This window comes from Mus caroli, unplaced genomic scaffold (genome assembly GCF_978045245.1).
Source record: "Mus caroli unplaced genomic scaffold, Mus_caroli_1 scaffold_7, whole genome shotgun sequence".
NCBI lineage: Eukaryota > Metazoa > Chordata > Mammalia > Rodentia > Muridae > Mus > Mus caroli.
The window spans coordinates 94384960-94400882 of NW_028227262.1; the positions used below are offsets into that span (position 1 = coordinate 94384960).

The following is a 15923-nucleotide window of genomic DNA, read 5'->3' on the forward strand; positions in this document are numbered from 1 at the left end:
CATGATCCCCTCTCTCTAAAATGCAACCTTATGGTGCAGATAAAATTCCCTGTGTTCCTTATCATCTCTCACTCCATTCTTAGCCCATATTTCTGTGGCTTAATCACATGTAAATTATGCTAACAGCAGCTGTTTTCCTTCAGTGACATGGCAGCGGTGACATGCTATCTCTCCCTTAGTTTGGGCAGTACTTTTCATTTACTTAGATCATTGCTAAAGAAAGGGTCAAAACCACTCAGAAGGCTGAAAGATCTGCAAGGCTTAGCAATCACCTGGGAGAACCTTTGCTTATTCTCTCTGTTCCTGTGCTGCTGGTAGAAGTTCTGATACACAAGGGATGGCTTTAGTGCATCGAGTCAGCCCGTAGTATATAAACCAACCTTAAGTGCCTGAAAGCTAGCCTCACATCAATTTTGTTTTACGACCTAAAGAGAAATCACACAAGACCTTTGCCTGGCTTTTCCCAGCAATCCAGAATAAAGTAAATGGGGTCCTGTTAGTCTCTGGTGACAGCTACATTATCCCCCACTAGGGGATTTTTGGGAACTTATAAAAGTCATTTTGTTAATTGAAATTTCCATACTATAGTAGGAAACAGATAATTTCTTCAGTAAACAGTTGCAGTAAAATGGGCGTGAGCACAATGCAAAGCAAGACACCAAGGGCCACTTTCATCATCACAAGGGAGGAGAGTAAGGTGACTTACCCTTTGTGGACCGTTCCAACTTCTTAGAGACATTTTCATTTATTTGCCAGCTCTATTCTTGCCTGTGCATGTTATGTTAATGGAGCCCTGAGCATGGTTTTTGCCCCTATTTAGGAGACTGGAATATAATGGTCCACTTTGTATCTGGGACTCCTTCTCATGGGATCGTGTGTCTTCTGGAATTGTTAGGTGTTGTTTTTCTGCCAAACGCAGTCTGTTTAAGGTGATTTTTAGGTGGCCTGTCAGCAGCTAAATTTAAGTTAATAGTTAAATTTTTGGGGAAGAGAGATGGCACAGAGGGAAAGATGCTTGATGTGCAAGCACAAAGAACTGAGTTTGGATCTTCAACACCCATGGAAAGGACATGTGTACATCTGGTGGTCCAGCAGTAAGAGATGGCAGAGACAGGTGGATTTCCAGCCTGTCTAGCCGGAAGGATAAGCTCCAGGTTCAGAGAGAGACTATGCCTCAATTAAATAAGTAAAAAAAAAAAAAAAAGTAAACAAACAGACAAATAAAATGGAGAGCAATAGTGAAAGACCCAAAATTAAGTTAAGCTTTGGTCTCCATACCAATACACACAGGCAGGTGCCAACATACACAGACACACATACACACATACTCAGAGAGAGACGGAGAGACAGACAGAGACAGACACGCACACAGACATAGAGAGACAGGGAGAGACAAAGACACAGAGAGACACAGAGAGAAACACAAAAGGAATTAAACTATGTAGAATAACCAGGAGAAATATAAGAACAAATATAAAATTACCCTTTTAGATAATCCTTAAATTGTTTTTCTCTCCTGTATCATTTTGACTGAATTTTATAAAGTACTGCTTTCCACAAGATGCCCGACTTTTTTTCCCTTGCCTCCTGTGGAAGTAGCCAAGGCTTTCTGCTTTGTGTCCTAGTCTTTAAAGAGAATTAAGCAGCTCGCCGAAGTTAAGTGATTCTTACATTAAGACTGAGCAGTAAATCAACTGCTTGAGTTTTTTTTTCTAACATTTTATTGCTATGGCAACAGTATCTCCAAAGCTATTAAATCTTAGTGGTTTATTTCCTCAGAGTTAAACAGTGTTCATTGGGTTTCTAATATTTCTTTTTTGGAGAGTTGAGTTATTTTTAGTTTAGAGTTAATAGGTACTGCAGTAGTTTTGTCCCCAATGCTGGGTGCACTGCACAATAGTCCTTGTTTTATTTTAATTAATTAGTTTGACAATTTTGTTCATGCATATAATGCATTCTAGTCATGTTCATCCCTCCACCCTCCTATCTTCTCACTCCCAGCAACCCCTCTTCCTCCTCCCACCCGGGGGAGTTAGCAGTGTGTGGGAAGGGAGGGGAAGGGCATGCTGAAGCACAGGGAGTCATTGTTTTCAGTGATACAGGAATTAAGTCAGGTTTTGTGGACAGCTCCACACTTGTGCTCATGTGAGTAGCCTGTATTAAACCAAGTGGATCACAAAGTAAAGACAACCTCTCTCTCTCTCTCTCTCTCTCTCTCTCTCTCTCTCTCTCTCTCTCTCTCTGTGTGTGTGTGTGTGTGTGTGTGTGTGAGAGAGAGAGAGAGAGAGAGAGAGAGAGAGAGAGAGCACGCACACGCGTGAGTTGGGGGTGGGGATCTTGCTATATAGCTCAGGTGGCCTTGAAATCCTGATCTTTCTGTTACTATGTCTCAAGTATGGGAGTAGAAGGGAGTACTCCTGTCCAGGTTGTGAGCTCTCACTAGTCCAGTCAGCTTTAGAATAGTCACGCAGCTCTATAGCCTTTGACACAGTTAGTTATAGAACATTTTATTTCACTGCCTTGAAAACAAACCCTCACATCATCTTCCTCTCCTCCCCCTGAGCTAAACAGCCACCAGTCCACTCATTCTATGGATTTCAAGCATTTCCATAATTCTTAAAATGCAGCCCTTTCTTTATGTCCAAAGTAAGGACAGCTTATCTAATAATCTTATTTGACAGTAATTTCTGTTTCAAATTTTGTTTTAAAATAAGTGCTGTTTGAAATTTAAAGGTGAACTGGCTATGAATCCCAGTCCTAAGGAATAAATCAAGTCTACACATTTGAAATGTCAGACTGTGCACATATAAGCAGTAGTGCCAACGGCACATGGGCAGAGAATGAGCAGTGAAGATCTGGATCTAGGGTTATATTCAGGGTAAAGGAATACAAAGGAAAGTGAAGAGTAACAAGGAATCTAGACACTGGATATTTCCACGACCCTGCACTACTCCCAGTTCTGAGAGCCACGCAACTCATCCAACGTGATGTTAAATGAAACCTTTTTTTTTTCCTTTATGATTTTTTGGTCTTTGGAAAATTGAAGAGTACCCAAGCAGCATTGTTTTTCTAATATTAGAGAAATTTCATAATTCTCTCAATAGGAGAGTGATTGCCTAATTGCTCATAGCAAGAGATAAGTGTTCCTTTAGTTCAGTCAAAATTCCTACAGCAATTTAAAACAATAGTTTGGCTGTCTGAAGAACTGGAAAATACCTAATAGAAATCTGTTTGCAAAGTGACTTTTTTGGTGAGCAGTGTTAAAACTTCAGGTAGAAGATGTTCACACTGGAAAACACACTGGTAAACTTCAACTATCAAAAAATGTTTTCAGGGGTTGGAGCACTGGCTCAGCAGGAAGGTAGACTGACTGTTCACATGCCCATTCTAATCACCCATAGACTCTCCAGTTCCAGGGAATGAGACACCCTCCTTGTGGCCTCCAAGAACATCAGGCACTCACATGGTACGTGTATATACACGAAGTTAAAAACACTCATATACATAAAATTAAAAAAATGATAGTTTCTAGTATTACTAGAATATTAAAAACAAATTTTACTTTTAGACTGCACATGGTACAAGGTGGACGATTTCCACACATAGAAACATAAAAAAACTGGGCTGGGATATATCTTAGTGGTAGAGTAAGTTTATAAACTCTTTATATAGAGAGTGCCTATACACGCACACATATATGCATACATTTTATGCCAAGCAAGGAATGGTGAAACTCCAAATCCGATTTGATGTTTGACTGGGTTTTGATCATTAGAATACCAGGTCTTAGCAGCAACTCTTCAAAGTATGTGCACAATTAGTTAAACTCATGAATGACTCCTGTGGTGGTTTGAATGAGACATGTTTCCTAGAGGGTCACGTATTTTAACACTTGGCCCCCTGTTGGTGATGCTGTTTGGGAGGCTGGAACCATTAGATGATAGAGCCTTGCTGAAGGCAGTACATTACTGAGGATGTGCCAGCACACAATGTGGATTGGATTTTGGAAATCTGACTGCAGCTGTGAGAGCGAATGAAGAAATGATAGACAGATGTGAGAAGTTGGGTCAAGTGAGCTCTAAGAGCCACGCCTACTACTTCCACAACCAAGATCCTCAGTGCTTATTCTGTTCCACACAGGAGAGGGGTTAGCTGGCCTTGGTAGGAGGTCTTCGGTAGGTGAGCAATCTCAGGCAGTGAGCGTCCAGGAGGAAGAAGCCACAGTTGCTAGTTTTTGTTACACACTGCTCAGTCTTTCTTAAGCACAGGTGCTTGGACTGGAAGGAGAAGCCTGACCCATATGGTGAGAGGCTTTGCCAATTCCCATGGGTCCGAGGCCTTAGTCCCTGTCATGGCTGAGCCTGAGTCATTAGTATATTCAGGAGTGAGTGACATCAGTCACTCAGGACTTCTGCTCCTTGCAGGGGAAGGCTCTGAGAGTTTATGGCTTCACCCCGTCTCTTGTTTGCTCTCTCTGCTTCCTGTGCATGGATGAAGATGTCATCTCTCAGCTTCCTGTCCCAGCCGCCTGCTGCCACACCTCTCCTGTCAATATGTACTCTCCTTCTGAAACTCCTAAGGCCAAAAAAACTCTCTCTTCCTTAAGTTGTTTTTAGTCAAGGTGTTTTATCACAGTGACAAAAAGAAACTGATATAATTCCTAAAGGTGAAGCCCATAGTACGTGTGCATTTTAAACAAGGAGTATTTATAAGCTATATTTTACTTAAAATTAATTATGAAGTACCGATTAAAAAATGTCCCTTTGCCCAATACAATTTATATCTAAAAGGCTTGATGGATTATTTAAGTTGTAAATGTAACTAAAAATAGAGTTTAACAGCAAATACTTTGTGTTGCCTATATTCAGCATGCACAGTAATTCTGTAAATTGCCTTAAGGGCATCCTAAAGGTCTGTAGTTACTATGGTAACCTAAGCATGGTGCTAGGATGGAGATGGGTGACTGATGAATCTTCACTGGTGTTGTTCTTTCTCATCTTTCCCTGGCTCCACTGTCAGCTCCTTCCCGTGAGTCCTCTAAGAATCCTCTTAGGGCAATTGTGAGGCTTTCCTGCCCGCACATAAGTGCTGCCTCCACATTAAGTCGTCCAGCTCGTCCCCGTGAGATCTGCAAAGTGACAGGCCTATTTTTCCCTCACTGCTATTTATACAGAAAGGAAGCACTGAGCAGAAAAGACCCCTACACACACTGTGCTAAATGTGCTTCTAATTTGTCTGTTGTTTCAGAGCCCTTAAAGTCATAGCACAGCATATTTTAGATAGGAAAAGGTCAAATCGTGGGGGATAATCTTTAAACAGTCTGTTCTGGTTCTCTTCATTTATGACCATTCCTTAAACTTGTTAACATTTCTTGTCTGTTTATAACCCTTATGTTCCCCAAGTAACACATACAATAAATATAAACAGACAGGCAGTCTGTCCTCAGGCTTCAAATCTGTGGATTCAAATCAACAAGGGTAGAATATTCTGTTTGGTACATTTTATACCACCCATTGTGTGTTTTCTTTTAAACCCTTAAATATACACATAATATTCTAATGGTGGTTTTAAGGTACTTTATATGCTAACCCCATAATATCTTTCAGTTTTAGTCTGTTTTGGTTGACTGGTATGTTTTCTCCTTGTCTTGCAATTTAGATGCTAGACTTATTTTGTCTTGGATTTTATGCCAGAGGTGCAGGACTTTTATTCAGTGCCACAGTTTCCTTATTCCTCTTTCTAAGTCACACTGCATAAAGATGGTAAAAACATTCTCCTGTCTTTGAATGCAGAGATTCATAGCTTTAGATTTATACTTAGGACCCAGATCCATTTCTGTTTTATTTCTGCACATGGGGAAGAAAGTATCACTTTTTTTCAATGTATGAGCACGAGTTTCTCGGTACCGTTTTGATTATTTCCCCTGAGTTACTTTGCTGTAGTTAAAAATAAAAAAAATCAACTGTGTGTCTTGTACCATGCAAGTCTATTTGGGTTGCATTGCTCATGAATCTCTCTTATGTCAACACTACGTTCTCTTGGCTGGTGTAGCTTTAGAGTGAGTCCTAAAATAAGGGAGTTTAAGTCGTCCAACGTTAGTTTCTTTTAAAACTGCTTTGGGTGTTCATCCCAATAAATTTTAGAATCTGCTTGTCAGTTTCTACTTTTAAAATCTCTACTGGTGTTAAGTTTAATAGATAGATGATTTGGGAGAAATTTTCCATCAAGTTGAGTTTCCTAATTTATGACAATATTTCTTCATTTATTTGTTACCCTCAGATTTTTACTATATACTGGGGAAGAGAAGTCATATGCAGGACCAGTTATGGTGTTGTTAGGATTGTTTATTTTGCATGTTCCCAAATAATTTTATTTTAATCGTACTGGTTATCAATAAAAAATAGAAGGGCACCTATAGTGTTTTCTCTAAGGAGAGGGAGGGGTTATGTGCATCCCTCGTGACAGTATGTGAAGGCCAGAATCAACACTGTACTCCTACTTTCCCTTTTCGATTCTGGAAAAGAAAAAACAAAAACAAAAACAAAACAAAACACAAAAACAACCCTGTGCGTCCTTCTGTGGAGTAAAGCAGACATACAGCGCACTGCTCTTCACTAGCTCCGAGCATGCCAGACAGACTGTAATTGACGATGTAACAATTGTATGTCATTTAAAAGATTTTCCTTGTGGGCTAGCTCACAGAGGCCTTGTAATTTACACACAGCTAGACTCCACATGGCTGATAGAGGCCAGTGATTAAAGCCCCAACTGATAGTTCTAGATTTTTTTTTTTAATCTGTTGGACTGTTCTGTTCCCTTATTTCTATTTGTGTGACTTGAATGGAAGCAGAGTCTGTCCTGTACAAAGCCAAGAATAAAAATGTCTTATTGGAGCTTAATAAGTGCTACACCACTGTGGAATAAGCCTCTGCGTGGAGATCCGGGAGATAACAGAAACATCAGAACAGCAGCTGTCAAACATCAATGCACAAGGGAAACCTGAAAATCTGGCAGAACTCAAGTTTCCTGGTCCTAACTCTGGAGACTGACCTCAGAAGTTACCAGTGAGGCCCTAGGTTAAGCTCTTTAGGAGTTTTGAAAGTTATTAGCCACATGTGTTAGGCTACACAGTTTATTGTTTGCAGTAAATAAACAAAGCACCTTTGTGTTCTAAGTCTGTGAACCAATGGTCTTTTCTGTAGAATCTATTGATGGTTCCTGCCACATTCCCTCATCCTTCTCCCACTGTCTGCTCCCTCGCCTGACAAGCTACAAGCACACACAGATTTAAGACGACATGGGAAAGTCTCCTTACCTGGTGGCCAGTCATCAGCTCTCCTCCCTGTGGAATCTCCTGCTACTGTTTCTTATGGATCTTTCCAAAAGTAGTCTAAGCATTTGCAAAGGGGAGTGTATATATGTTCACACACACACACACACACACACACACACAAACACACACACACACTGTTCTGCACCTAACCTATTCCCACCTTAGCCTTTTACTTGGTATAAGTTGCAAGTCTTGAATTAGTACACAGACAATGATCTCATCTTTAAAATATGCTGGATGGGATTCCATGGTATTTATAGGCTGAATTTCATTCAATCTTTTAGTTTTTGAGACAAGGTGTTACTATGTAGCCTTGTCAGCCTCCCTAATTGTGTGTACCACCACTGTGAGGTTTGGTTCTAGTCGTTGCTGACACAAATAATATGCTCCCCCCCCCACCTCCCCAGAATCCTCCTGCTCATTTCACACCCGTGTCCTTTCTTCTATAGGATGAATTCCAAAAGTCCAAAAGTGGAATCAGGTGAAAGGCTACATATGTTCTTATCTTGAGAGATATTGTCACACACACACACACACACACACACACCATAGAGATGATAAAACTTTGATTTGTGTTCATCTGATAACTGGAAAATACATGTGAATCTTCAGCTTCCCAGTGGACTCTCACAGCCTTTTCATATCGAGGTAGATCGGGTCTCAGCCCCTGAGGCGTTGTTGTCAAAAGCCTTGAGGTGGGCATCACCTCTTTCCCCCGTCAAAAGTTTATTAACCCTGGTGTGGAATCTTGCCTTTGTTATTTGGTGCATGACCTTGGCCCACAAAGTGTGAATGTGCTGCATCGTCTGGTTTATGAACACGATCGCAATCGGTTAACATTAGGGAACGACTTTGACACATTGAATCAACCAAATGAAGAATGCATATCTCTGCAGGGAATTCTCGCCAGGCACCAAGGCTCAGACTAGCAACCAAACAGTAAAATGTTGCCAGGAGAAAGCAGGACCTGGCTCCTTAAAGCTCTGGTTCCTCCCTTCGAGAGAGTTGCAACCAAGAAATAAAAATCTAGAAAGAAGGGAACCACTTTCTGTTGAGTCCCGCCCCCTCTGCTGTTCTTGGGGGCTCCTGGTGCCCTCCCCTCCCAGGCGGGGCGGGCTCTGAGGCCTCAGCTGTCAAACACAACGAGTCCTGGGGCCCAGAGCACCGGGAGGCGGAGGGTGGGTCTGCGGTCGCGTGACCAAACCAGCTGTTAGCAGGGGGCTGGAGAGCCTGGAGTCTGGGAAACCAGAGCACCGGCGGTCTTCTGCGCTACCGATGCAGAGGCTGTAACCTAGCCGCCGCAGCGCCCCCAACTCCGCAGTCGCAGCATCAGCTCCGCTGGACCCGGCTGGAGCCGGCTGCTTGGCAGGTGAGCCTCAGGCTACGCGGGGACCACCGGGGCGCTGGCAGCTGCTCTACCGCTGGGCAGTCACCACATTTCCCATTACAATTCTACCGCCTCGCGAGTGTGGACCAGGGAAGGGGAGATCGGAGGTTAGGTGGCCTCGGTCCGGCCCGACTCGAGATCAGGGACTTCGGGACGAAGCTACTGCAGCCTGGTCAGAATCTGCTTCTGCTCTCCACCCCGCATCCTTCCCGCACTTCCCTTTCAGTCTTATAACCGGGTGCTGCTTTTTCTGGGCGCAAGTTGCAAGGGCGCGGGAAGTGTCTCCGAGGTTCCCCGGGCCCCTGAGCTTCCCCTGGCGGCTCCTGCGGTTCCGGGCTCGTCTTGCGGCTAGCAGAGAGAGCCTGGCTCCTTCCCGAGTAATGCATCCGTGGCGCCTGACTAGGCCGCTACCCTTGGCCGCCGGGCGGAGTCTCGGTATCTGTGGTTATCCCCAAGGGCCAGTGAGCTAGGACCAGACATTGCTTCGCCCCAAGCCTCACCCCTGCACACTGGAATCCGGGTGGGGTCATGGCAGGTGTCTCGACCCTTGCTATCACTCCACCTCAGTTTACCTCTATCGTCTTGCTTTTTGTTTTCTGTCCAGGCAGAATTGCTAAATAATTGCTAATTATTTAGCGACCACAGTGAGGTCTGCAGGAGGACGAAAGGAGCGCTTGAATTTTAGAAAATCGGTTGGAATTTAGGAATAAAAATGTGATCACACCCATTTGCGTTTAAGGCAACTTACTATTTTCTGTCTCCCAAGTTGAGCTGGTAGGGTTCTGTGAAATAGAAGTGTATTTCTGTGTAATTGTAGCTTGTTAAATGCTTCTTCCTGGTTGTGTGTGTGTGTGTTTACTGTGCTTCACGCCTGCCTAAATCCTCATCACTTGCTGAGTAAACCTATGCTAATTCAAAATGGCAGCATGAAAAATCAGGCCAGGCGGAACCCTAGCAGACCACAGCCAACTGCAGCTGCCCCGGGCTTGAGCTGCTGAGAGAAACAGCAGGAGGAAAAGGCTCTGCTGTGTATAGGCAGGGAGTGTACTTGGAGCTGGTTAAAGCTTAGCGAAGTTGCAGTGCCTTGGGGAGCAAGTGGGAAGTTTAGGAGCTACAGCTGGTTTCCCTAACTTGTCAAAAGCCTAACTGAAACTCTAATTTGGTTTGATTTTCTTTAGAGCCATTTAAAGTCAACTGTGCAGAATACAAATGTGCACAGCTTACATACTTTTGTTCCTTACAAGTGGCTTTATAAAGGACGGGCGTATCGTGTAAACACCCTCCGGGAATAGTGCACACACCAATCCATACAGGGGATGGCACTGGAAGGGTTGATTTAGCAATTAAGCACCCAGGCTCTAGGATTGCAAATTCTTGAAAGGTGACTCATTTCAGGATTTTTTTTCTTCTTCATAAAGCAGCTTTTCTTTTGATTTTCACTGCAGGGCTGCCAGCCATCTTGTCTTTTAGGAAAGAGGAAGTGCTGCGTGAGGAGGCAGGTGCCTTAGGGATAATGAGCAGAGAGGATGCTATCTCTGAGGGTTAGGTATAGCGTAGCTGGCAGGAGCTGAGCAAGCTTGCCACAGACAGCCGAGAGGTTACATTGGAGGGCGGATGGACTACTAAGGTTGTACCTATGGCTGCAGCTGAGGAAGAGGACTCCTGTGGCTTTTTCCTCTTCAGAGTGCCACATGCCACCTCATAAAGTCTAAAGGGGAGAGCAGGTTTGCCCTGAATATCCGAGCAAAGGGCAACAAACTGTAATGGATTTAAAAACTCAGGTGTTTAAGGGGCTACACCTCCCCCTGCCCACAGGCCCATTTAACTGACCGCATGAAGGTGTCCATCTTAGGCTCAGCTCACCTTTTCTAGTGAAGAAACTGCGTCTCTACGTAAGAACCACAACTTTGGTTGTAACCAAATCTTTGAGGTGGGAAATATATCTTCTAAAAAACTGGTAGCTTGTCTTGTATTGATGGACAACTCTTAGGTACACTTACCTTGTCAAGAAACAAAGTAGGCGAGGTGCCTTTTATGTAAAAATAAATGACAAGCCTGGGTTGAAACTGCTCTAGAGCTGTTTAGAAGCTGGGTTTTCCTATAACGTGAATTTTAGTTGTGAATTGGTGACCCCAGGTCTTTGAGAGCAGAGCTGGGGCCTCTGCATGGGTTAGTGTTCTGTTGGGTGGGTGGGTGGGGAGATGGAAAATCTGCCTTTCTGCTTTTGCAGACAATTACTGCAGAGAAGAGGGTAGTGGGAGCCAGGAATGGAGAGAGATGCCATAGTGAAGGCAGATGCAGCTGTGGCATGTGCCACCTAAAACTGTTGTTGGCATTAGAATGTGAAGCCATGTTGAAGAAACTGAAAATAGTAAGTTTTAAAAATGAGCAGCCCGGGCCCAGGTCTGGTTTTAATCTTGGCATTCAAGAGGATGAAGCAGTGGATTTCCATGAGTCTGAGGCCAACCTGGTTTATCCAGTGAGATCCAGGACAGCCAGAGCTATACAGTGATATTCAGTCTCCAAACAAGCAAACAAACAGCTAACCTGGAAACAAAAACCGAAGCACAGACTTGGGAGTGTAGTTCAGCAGCTGAGCTCCTGCCTAGTGTGTTCCTAGCCCCTGGTTCCATCTCCTGGGTTCCGTCTCCAGCATTTCAATGAACAGACAGACAGACAGACAGACATGCATGAGGTTTCTATTTTTGGAGAAAAATAAGCATAGAAGTAAGCAAATGGGATTAAAAAAAATAACTCACCACTTTTTGGTCCATGGAAGACGCTGGCTCTGTGCCTTTTAAGCATTTAAAATATGGCTAGTCCAGAAAAAGATGCCTTGTGGGTGTAAAATTTGCACCAGAGCTCAAAAACTGATGTGAAAAAGAATTTAAAATAAATTTAAGTAATTTTTATATTGATAGGGTACTGATGTGTATATATTGGATCAAATAAAATATGTTTTTAAAAAATGTTCACCAGCTTTTCTTTGCCTTTTAAAATGTAGTTACTGGACAATATTAAACTTGTATACGTGGTTGATATCTGTCTTGTATTATTGTTGGGCAGTGTTGGTCTGGGCCATTATCAGGAAGTAGAGATTGGCAAGAGGCCCTTGATACTGCTTGTAACACTGGGTATAAAGAGGCAGGAGGAGGAAGAGGAAGAGGAGGAGGAGGAGAGGGAGGAGAAGGAGGAGAAGGAAGAGGAAGAAGAGGAGAGAGATTAAAGGGAGTGAGTGGTTGATGACACTGGATGAGAGGGGACTATGTGGTGGCCGTGAACACCTCAATTAGAAGATATTCTCTCTCTCTCTCTCTCTCTCTCTCTCTCTCCCTCCCTCCCTCCCTCCCTCCCTCCCTCCCTCCCTCCCTCCCCTCTCTCTCTGTTTTTTTTTTTTTTTTTTTTTTCTGGTATGGGAATCAAACCCAGAGCCTTGTGCACATTGGCAAGGGACCTGTTCTAGTTTCATTTTCATGGGTGATTAATGTGCCCTGATGAAAACCAACATCAGGGAGAAATGGCATGGGGAGGTCAAAGCAGCACGACCTGGAAATGACTGCTCACGTTGCATCCATGACCAAGAGCTGAGGGAAATGAACGCACATGCTCACTTGCTCACGTGCTCAGGTGCTTGACTGCTTGTGCTCAGCTTGACTTTGCTCCTCGTATACAACCCAGGGACCCTCGGCTAGAGAGCGGTGCTACCCACACTGGGATGTGTTTGCTCACATCAGTTAATTTTCTTAAGGCACTCCCCCATGGATATGACCATGGGTCATCCCAATTCTTCAGGGAGACTCTTCCCAGGTGATCTAGGTTATGTCAAGTTGACAAGCACAGCTAACCATCAGTCACAAATCATCACTGAGCTGTGGCCAAACCGTATGAGAGGTTTTAAAATTGAATAAGCTGACAATGCAGTGACCTTTGGGTTGGAGCCCCTGGAGTGGGTGTTGGCAGATTGTTACGGTAGTTAGCAGGGACGGACTGTTAATGCTCCCATGTAGTTCCAAGTCTAACCTGCCCAGCCTGAGATGGCATGAGAGGAATGCCACCCAGTGCAGAAAGAGACTTGGCCTGAAGTTGGGTTCACTGGGTCCTAGCACTGGCCCCGCTCTAACCAGGCATAGGTCCTTCAGTAAGCCACTCATTTCTTGTCTCCTTTGATAAAAATGAGAATTTACTAGCTTCACACTAAGTACACAATGATTGCATGGATCCCAACTGTGTCATTCTTGTGCTTGCTAGATTCAAGGCTGCCTGTGAAGTCTGTGGTCTGTAACTCAGACCACACAGAAGGCATGAACATTTTAGCTGAGAGGACTGTTTCTTGCAATCTGCCATTTTGCCATTTCCCTGGTCCTGGTACCTTCTTGGTTCTTTGCTGTTCTTGTCTCCCATGTTTTACAACCAGAGGATGATGGTACAATAAACAAGCTTAGAGACATAGAACTGCAAGCACAGCACTGAACACCAGGCCTACTTTTTCCTTTGGTCCAGAGAACTGGAGAATAGTGGGATTCAATGAAACTGTAGTTAAGGGAATACGGTAATTTACATTGCAGTATATAGATTGATGGACATATCCAAGGTGTGATTTATAGCTTTAAATTATAATGAAGTAAACAAGAATTGCCAGAACTATTCAGTTACTTTCCCTATTCCCTTGTCAAGACTGAATATTATCAAATTTTAAAAATTTTGTAACCTTTTATGAGAAAATGATACTTTAGTTATAGTTCTTCAGTTACAAGTACAATTGCATATTTTAGTACATATTTTGACTTTATATTTGTTAATCTAGTATTTCTAGACTTTGAATATTGACTTTTTAGAAGTGAGTTTTGCTTATTGATTGATAAGAATTCTTTTTTGATGGATGTTACAAATGTGTTTCTCAATATTGTATTTTAAAATTTTTGTCATATAAATTTTGAGTTATGTTATAAGTAAGTCAGGAATATTATCCCATTTCCTATTGATTTTACTTATTCATTTTTGTTTGTGTCTTGTGATGGTTAGTTTTTTTGTTTTTTTTTTTTTTCGAGACAGGGTTTCTCTGTGTAGCCCTGGCTGTCCTGGCACTCACTTTGTAGACCAGGCTGGCCTCGAACTCAGAAATCCGCCTGCCTCTGCCTCCCAAGTGCTGGGATTAAAGGCGTGCACCACCACACCCGGCTTGATGGTTAGTTTTAATAGTCAACTTGACATAACCTAGAATCAACTGGGAAGAGAGGCTCAGTGGAGGATTGTTTAGATTAGGTTTACCTGTGGACAATTCTCTGCATGATTGTCTTGATCCCTTGATTGATGTGGGAAGATGCAGTCCATTGTGGGTGGCACCGTTCCCTAGATTGGGGTTCTGAACTATGTAAGAATGGAAAAATTAAGCTGAGTACTAGGCATACATGCCGTCTACATGTTTCTGCTTCAAGTTCCTGCCTTCCCTTCTCCAATGTGACTGGCTATAACCTAGAATTGTAGGTAGAATATAAACCCTTTCTCCTTAAAGTTCTTTTTGTCAGAGTTTTTTTTTTTTTTTTTTTAAATCACAGCAACTGAGGTGAAACTAAAACACGCAGAAGGCTTTTTTCATCCTTAATGTTACTTTTAAGATGCATCAGATGTTTTGTAATTTTATGATGTTGTAAAACAGCTAACAATTTGATTTTTAGTAGCTTATTTTGGTTAGAAGCAAGTTGGGGCCTGAGCGATTTCTTCGTTGTCTTCATGGCCCAGAGTCAATGATATCAGACCATCATCTAAAACATCCTTTTCCTCGGCTTCAAACAGACTTCATCACCTTGTATGACCACATCCTAGGACCCTCCCTTCTGTTCTCTTTTGTGTAACGGCAAACCATCTCAATACCAATTACAATTTTGTAATATAGTTTAATATCAGGTAGGGCTAGACCCACTTCATTAGTTTTCACTTCTGAGACTGCTCTATCAGACCCCCCTTTCTTTTGTAGATTTTGGGGATGAGCTGGGCACTGGAACAGGGCTCCAGGCATGCATTCTACCACTGAGCTCTCAAGCCCTCAAACCCTCAAGACCATCTGAACACACATTCTCTTAAAGCCCCATTTCTATGTTGATCAGGTCCGTGCTGAATCCACAGATTCATTTAGGGAGGATTAATGGCTCTGAGTAACGCTAGATGGAACATACCCTGCCCTTCGGAGCTTCTCCACTGTCCACATAAAATCTTACAATTTTGCTCATCTCTGAGCGCTAGACGTATACCTCTACCATCCTGTATGCCCCACCCCAGCACCCTGTCCTCCATCTGAACCTTGTACGGAGCTTTGCTCTCGATGGCTCTTAGGCGTGGTTTTGAAGTTCTTATCGATGCCACCAGCAAGGCCACATCCTCCCATGCCCTCTGTAACAGGAGAGCTTCCTGAGGTCCTAGACGGTAAGAAGGCACAGGTGTGCATCAGTCTATCTGCCTGTCTCTGTTCCCCTGTGTCACTCCACCACATCACTCAGGCTGTTAGGCTTCTCTAGTCTTCCTGTCAGGATGACAAGATGGTAGCCAAGCCCCATCTCATCCTGGGAGAAGGAGTTTTTGGTGACTCCTCTGCTCTTACTGACTGTAAGCTTAACCTGACTCTTCCTGCACCTCTCCTCCCTGTGGCCATCAGATACTGTGAAAGCACCCCAGGGATTTGGTCATTGTTGAAATCAGGTTACTCCCTTCCTCTCTGGTCACACACAGTGCACCCCTTCTTCGGAAGACAAAGACCTTGAGAACACCTCAGCTTTATTACCCCTGAGCTCAGTGGTTAGATGCTCGAAATATATTTTGGCAATTCCTCTGTCTGAAAATTGCTAATTAGAATGCAGTGATCAAGAGCCATGTATGTTCTTGAGGCCCATGTGTACTTTTTGATTACTGGGTACTCAGTAGTGACCCAGTGACCTGAAATATTAATGGAATATCTTAAAGTGTCCTTCCTTCTTACTCACTGAAGTGATCAGATTTTAGGAAATCAAAGTGCCAGTAAAGGAAAACGACCTAACTATAAAAAATATTCAGGCTGCATAACCAGATAAAGTGAAATGTAAGGTTTCTATTTCTGTTATACCTTTATGCTCAACTCTGAGTTACATTCTAATCCTTTCAGGTCCCTTTCTGTCTGTCTGTCTGTCTGTCTGTGTACATACCTGTCATCATATATGCTTGTATTTATATGTA

The 15923-nt window shown here is 43.1% G+C and overlaps 1 protein-coding gene across 3 annotated transcripts in view; it reads left to right on the forward strand.

Annotated features, from left to right (window-relative positions):
- Positions 1-8291: 8291 nt before the first annotated feature.
- The window catches only part of Scrn1 (secernin 1), a 72571-nt gene continuing 64939 nt past the window's right edge, over positions 8292-15923 (forward strand). For 2 of the 3 annotated variants that reach the window (XM_085840606.1, XM_021165639.3), the window contains exon 1: positions 8293-8702. The gene's annotated coding sequence lies outside the window, so the exon portion shown is untranslated. Of the gene's footprint in view, positions 8703-15923 lie in introns of all 3 variants that reach the window. The other variant, XM_029478819.2, reaches the window with a different exon arrangement.